Source organism: Pantherophis guttatus, chromosome 7 (genome assembly GCF_059756535.1).
Source record: "Pantherophis guttatus breed Tessera chromosome 7, ASM5975653v1, whole genome shotgun sequence".
In the NCBI taxonomy this organism is placed as follows: Eukaryota; Metazoa; Chordata; class Lepidosauria; order Squamata; family Colubridae; genus Pantherophis; species Pantherophis guttatus.
The window spans coordinates 36,421,886-36,428,170 of record NC_142069.1 but is presented as its reverse complement, the minus strand read 5'-3'; the positions used below and the strand labels follow the sequence as shown (position 1 = coordinate 36,428,170).

General features: G+C 35.7%; 1 long non-coding RNA gene across 1 annotated transcript; it reads left to right on the top strand.

Moving 5' to 3' along the window:
• The first annotated feature begins 668 nt into the window (after positions 1–668).
• LOC117655540 (uncharacterized) lies at positions 669–2,295 on the top strand. Its single transcript, XR_004588709.1, has 2 exons — positions 669–930; positions 2,023–2,295. It is a non-coding gene; the product is annotated as an uncharacterized LOC117655540 (long non-coding RNA).
• The last annotated feature ends 3,990 nt before the right edge of the window (positions 2,296–6,285 follow it).

Here is a 6,285-nt window from a genome sequence, read left to right as displayed (position 1 = left end):
AGTATCTCATTGAAGTGATCTCAGAGCATTGATAAAAATCACTAGTAAATATGAAACAATATGACCTTCTGACAGGTCATAGCACAATTAATGCTGGAAGACAGGAGGTTGGGTTGGAGCCCAAGTATCTTATAGTAACAGTCCTGTTGTTGGAGATTTATTTATTTATTTATTTATTTATTTATTTATTTATTTATTTATTTATTGAATTTATATACCGCCCTTCTCCCCAAAGGGACTCAGGGCGGTGAACAGCCGAAAATTAAAATAACATATAATATAAAAGTTAACATAACTAAAAATAAATTAAATTAATTGGCTTCCCAATTTATGAAGCAGTACTAGAGCCAATAGTCCCCATTCTACCTTTAGCAGATCAAGATAGTTTCCAGGATACTCTTAACTACCCCCATTGACAGTCTCTCAAATTCAGAGGTTCAACTCTTCAGTCCTAGGCACACAGAGAGAGGCTAATTAAAAGGGCAGCAGATTTGGCAATTCATGGTTACTGTAGTTCACCTATGCACTAGGCAGAGTTTTACTGTGGCTTATCTCCCTCTTCAAACTTCAGCTGTGGCCTCCATGTACATTGATTTACCACATCTTTGCTTCACCATGTCTCTTGCCTTTCCTCCAGATTCATCATCTGATCGTTTGTTTACCAGTTTTGATCCTTGCCTGACCTGTTGGACCGGAGCACATTCTGGCCTCAAGATATTCTGAAAGGATATTTTCAAAGGCTGCATGTTTTATACTAACTGTGAAACAACCTGAGCATGTTTATCTCTGGCTGTGAATGATTTATAGCCTGCAATTTGTGTTCTAGCAGCCTGCCGAACTGGCACAAAGAACTGTGTGTGAGTGAGGAAAGGAAGATTGAAAACGTGCATTCAACTCCAAGTTGGATACCAGAAGAGCCTAATTGCCCAGGTAATTCTGCCTCGTATTATCATAGCTATAATGTTGCAAGTATAGTCTCTGTACCTCTTAACTAAATGTATGACCAACTCTTAAGAAATGGAAACAACTGCAAATGCTGGATTCAGGTGCATATTGCTCTCATTGGGCAGAGTTAATTTTCAAGGATTTGCCCAGGGAGGAAGTAAAAAATTGTCAGGGTGGCAACCACAACTATGTGACCTATGTGAACCCATACCCAATACAACTTGTGTAAAAAGAGCAGGGCTTTGATCACATGTTGTGGTCATCGTATTGATTGACTGATACCCACCCTGGGAAGTTCACTGTTGGTATTTTTCTCAATCCTGACCATCAACACTGGACTAAATTAACCACCTCTAAATTAGTTATAATTAATTTTCCCACTGATTTCAGTGGAAATAAAGTATAGCTTAAATGCATTGGTCACATTCAGGTGAAAGAATGAGTCATTTGTAAAGACCCTGAAGAAAAATAAAAGACACTTGAAAAAGAGACTGACAGAAGGCAGCTAAATATGATCCTTGATGATGTAGCATGAGTTTATAATAAGAAAACATTTATTGACAGTCTCAGTCCTGGCAACATGATGTCCATCAGGTCGCAAAAAGTTGGGTGTGTTTATAGAACAACAACTGCAAAGACATGTAGCTAACTTACGTAAACCATACATATTTTCTTTGAAATCCAAGAAATCCTTTAATCCTTCATATTTTGGGATATGCTTTAAAGTTTGTGTAGTTCTTTAGCCAAAGAAAATTGATGGTACTAAGAAGAAAGCAATTTTCTGAGTTTTATGACCCATTTCTTGGACAAGTGATCTCTACAGCATGTGGATAATATATAAAAATATTTTGTAGGGCTTTTTATAGGATAGTAAGCAGTTGTATTATTTTATCCTTTTGGTTATTAACTATTAAGAGAAAATAATTCAAGTCAAATATTAATTTTGAATGAAATGTTAGCAAATTGTAGGTTGTTAAAATTATTAAAATGTAGTAATTTTATTTTAAGAGAAAATAACCATTACTTTTTTCAACATTAATTGAATGCTGCAAGAATGGTCCTCTATTGCTCCTCCAGAGTGTACAACATTCCCTGCTTCACAGCTGAACCAAATGATTCAATCTACTCTGACAGACCTAGTCAATCCTTAATAGGATTAGGATTCAACATGGCAGGTGTGCTAGCCTCCTCTGTAAATGGGAAAAACTTGGGAATGTTCTCCAAAGAAGACAGTGCGTCACACTGTGGGAAAATGCCCTCAGAGCACCTATCAAGGGAATTCCAGAGACTGTCTGTATGCAATTCCATCATGTATTGACTATATAAATAGTCTACCTTTGAATATGTAAACAGAGTAAGTAGTTTCATATTTGCTTATCGAGAATGTAATTATGAGGTGTTTTCTTAACATTTTTGCCGTATGCTAAATAAATAAATAATTCTTGGCTCATCATCCGAGGTAGCTAAACATTTTTCTGTGATATAACCATTCATGTCTGACCTTAATGTGGCCAATACAAAAAATCAATTTGGTTTCATTATCAAAGAAAGGAGTACATTGTACCCTCCCATGGAAAATCATAGTAAATAGATAGAATTCTTTATTGGCCAAGTGTGATTGGACACACAAGGAATTTGTCTTTGGTGCATTTGCTGTCAGCGTACATAAAAAGAAAAGATACATTCGTCAAGAATCATAAGGTACAACACTTAATGATAGTCATAGGGTACAAATAAGCAATCAAATCATACTAGGAAACAATCAATATAAATTGTAAGGATACAGCAACAAGTTAGTCATACAGTCATACAGAGTGGGAGGAGATGGGTGATAGAAACGATGACAAGATTAATAGTAATAGTAATGCAGTAATGCAGTAACGCATAATAATAAATGTTAAAAAGAAGGCAAAAAGGAAAGAGGTCCCTGCGAATTTTACTCCACTAGTTATTGCCAACTAGAGGGGAAGCACTTGTCTCCATTTCAAAGCATTGTCTGAAGATGTTTCTGTGGTTGGTTATGTGGCCAGCATGGTGTCATGGAGACTGTTTCCTCCCCACTGAAGTGGTACCTATTGATACCCACATCTCTATTTATCTACTCTCATTTTCATGCTTTAGAACTTTCGGACAGGTGTTTATCCTGTTATGTAACACTTGGTCTCAAATCTGGGCTGTTGGCTTTTTAGCTGATAAACCCAGCATCTTCACCAATAAGCCATTGCACCACAAAAATTTTAAAAAGTTCTACAATAAAAAAAAGCATTAAATTGTGTAAGTCCATCATTCACTTGGGGGCAATGATAAGAGAGGAAAAGGTGAAAGAGTTGGCTAATCTCTCTGACCATTCTCTGAAAAAAATGGGGATTAGACTGTGACAATGGCTTTTTTTTTTAATTTTTAAACTTTTATTAATTTAAGAAACCACATAAATATTTACAAATGCAAGTAAAACAATTTACAACAAGCATCATATTAAAGACATCTATCTATAATATCTGAATTGTTACAATATCAATATCCTATATTCTTCAATATACAATATTTCTCTCACCTTATATAATGATATTATTTTATTGATATCTCGTGTCTCTTTCTTAAATTTCATTTGATGTAAAAATTTATTTTACTCTATTGATATCTTTTCTTTTATTTAATTTTTCTTTCTTTCTTCTTTTCTTTTTTTTTTCCACTTCCCTCTAACCATTTATACCATTTTTGCCAGATCAGATAATATTCAGATTCTTCCTTTCCTTGGATCTCCTTGGTAAGTCTATCCATCTCAGCGCATTCCATAATTTATAATGCTTTTTATTTAACCAAGGAAACTTTGGGTATAGAACTTCTTGGTTGGTGTTCACTCTAATTGCAAGTTTTTAAAGGGCAGCATTAGTTGCTATCACAATGTTGTTTTGCATGTATTTCTATGGGATAATATCAGGGATCTAATGCATAAACCACATGGGATCTATTGACAAAAAAACTAGAAAATCCCCTCTGTTGAATTCTTCTTTAAATTTCAGATTTTTGAATCATCTAATCACAGTTCTGAAGGGATTTGGTAAATAACCCATTGTTCCATTTTCTTTCTATTTTCATTACTTCCTCTCCATTTTTTTCCTGTTACAAAGCACTATGCTCTGCATGATAGTTGGCTGCTGCTTTTAGTTGCTTCCGTTCTTTTAATGCCTTTTTCAACAGTGGTATCATCAGGGAAAAAAAATTGGTCTGGAGATTCAGAGACAGCAGGATGTAGCAGACCTCTACGCACAGGTGTGGTATTGTTCTAAAGCTGTAGAAATGGCTTTGCTTGGCTTATCAGATTGAGAATTCTTTTTCAGTGAGTTCCTGCTGAATAAGATAATAGCCCCTTTAAATTGCTATTCTAACAGATACCGGGTCCGTGGTGCTTGCAAAACTACCTGTCTTTATGGTTAAGCTGTAACCCTTTAGATATTCCAGCAGCCCTGTCTCAGTGGAGAAGAATGCTAGGAATTGCAGTGAAGAAAATTTGGAGAGGCATAAGTTCTCCATGACTGGTGATCAACTAATTACTCCCTTTGATACAGAAGAAAGAAAAAGAAGCTTTGGATAGATGCTCCTGCTATGTTCTGATCAAAGCCAACTTTTGCTGATTGAAACTTTCACATTCACATTATATTAAATTTATAAATTTGAGTACCTATTTACTATTATCCCACACATTTAAAAAGAAATATAACTATAGATTACTTGCTGAGAATCCAGGCACCTCACTGAGGAAAAGTAAGAGAGATATCTAAGTATCTCTGAACTGGCCCATTCTTGGTTTGCCATCTAACAGGACAAAACAACTTAGCTGTGTTGAGGTGAGAAATAACATTGTTTGCTTGATACAAGCAGAAAAAAAAATAACAAATGGTAAAACTATTGAAGGAAATGGTAAACCTACTAAGGATATTATAATGATAATCATTAAAAATTAAAAATTATGTGTGTATTCTATATATTATAATGTTTTACATACTCTATCATTCACTAGTAATTTAACGTGGTGCATTTGTATTTGTTTATCATTTCAAGTAACGTAAGAGTGTTACTTATGTAAGCAAGGATCCCTTATGAATTTCATGCACTATGTACACGCAGATTTAGCAGTTTCCAGTTGACAGCCCATGGTATTATATAAGCAAAACACCCACCCTCATCTCCCACTGGTCCCTTAAGAAATCCTCTAAATATATGCAACTGGGGCAAAAGGAAAATTGGCAGAACATACAAGTCAAGCATGATATAGACAAAAGCTAATTTGGTGCAGACTAATTCAGTGCTTTGTTTTCAGATATTCTTAATAGTCATTTCTCTAGCAAGAACAGCGATCGACTGACAGGAAAATAAATGGTCCTTGCTTATGTTTACTAGCAAGAAGTAAGAGGAAGTAAATGCCTTCTGGTATTCAAGGTAGTACCAAGACTAAGAGACATTGAAAGCCTCTGCCTTCAAGAATATATACATTTCAAATGGTGTCTATCACTATCATTATTTATGTGATTTGTTTGATACAACATACACTTAGATTCTGGAAAATATCCAGAAGGATCTAAATATATCTAAATATATAGTCAATATTTGCATGCTTCTCTGGTCTAGGTTTCTGTAATTTATCACTAAGTTATCCTAGTATGGAGACAGTAACCCCTGTCATTTTTGACATGGTTCCATCAGTCACACTGAGTCAGACTTTATTCATTGTTTTCCTCATTCATCCAGAAGGGAGAGTTTAGAGAAGGCCAGCACAACTCATAGATGGGAAAGAGCCAGATTAATACCTTTTTAAAAACTGTGGGCCACAAAGAAATAGGTGGCATGCCAATCAACTGTTCAACAGCTGGTAGCACAGTGACAACAATGGAGTTGGTGGTGTTCATGACACTTGTGTTTTCTGAGGTGGAGATGATGGCAAAAACTTAGGTGGTGGCAGCAGATTCTTCCTGGTGGCAGTGGTGCTTCGCAGCAATTAATTATTTTTTAAAAATGCTGCTGGGTTATACAAGATTGCTTGGCAGACAATGTGGCGTTCTGGGTGTATGTTGTGCCTGGCTTACAGCATAGGTTTTTATGTATTTTTAATGGTACAATAAACCATTATTGTTAGTATATTAGAGTGCCGTGGTGGCCTAGTGCTGAAGACGCTCCTCTCCCATTTGAAAAGTTGAGTGTTCAATCCTAGATAACAGTAGATGTTTTTCTTCTAGAGCATATAGAAAAATTATCTGCTGCAATCTCCATGTGGTCTCAAGAAGGGCAGCTGGCCAGCAAACATATATCTTCATTCAGTTGCCCCAACTCTCCCCTGAATTA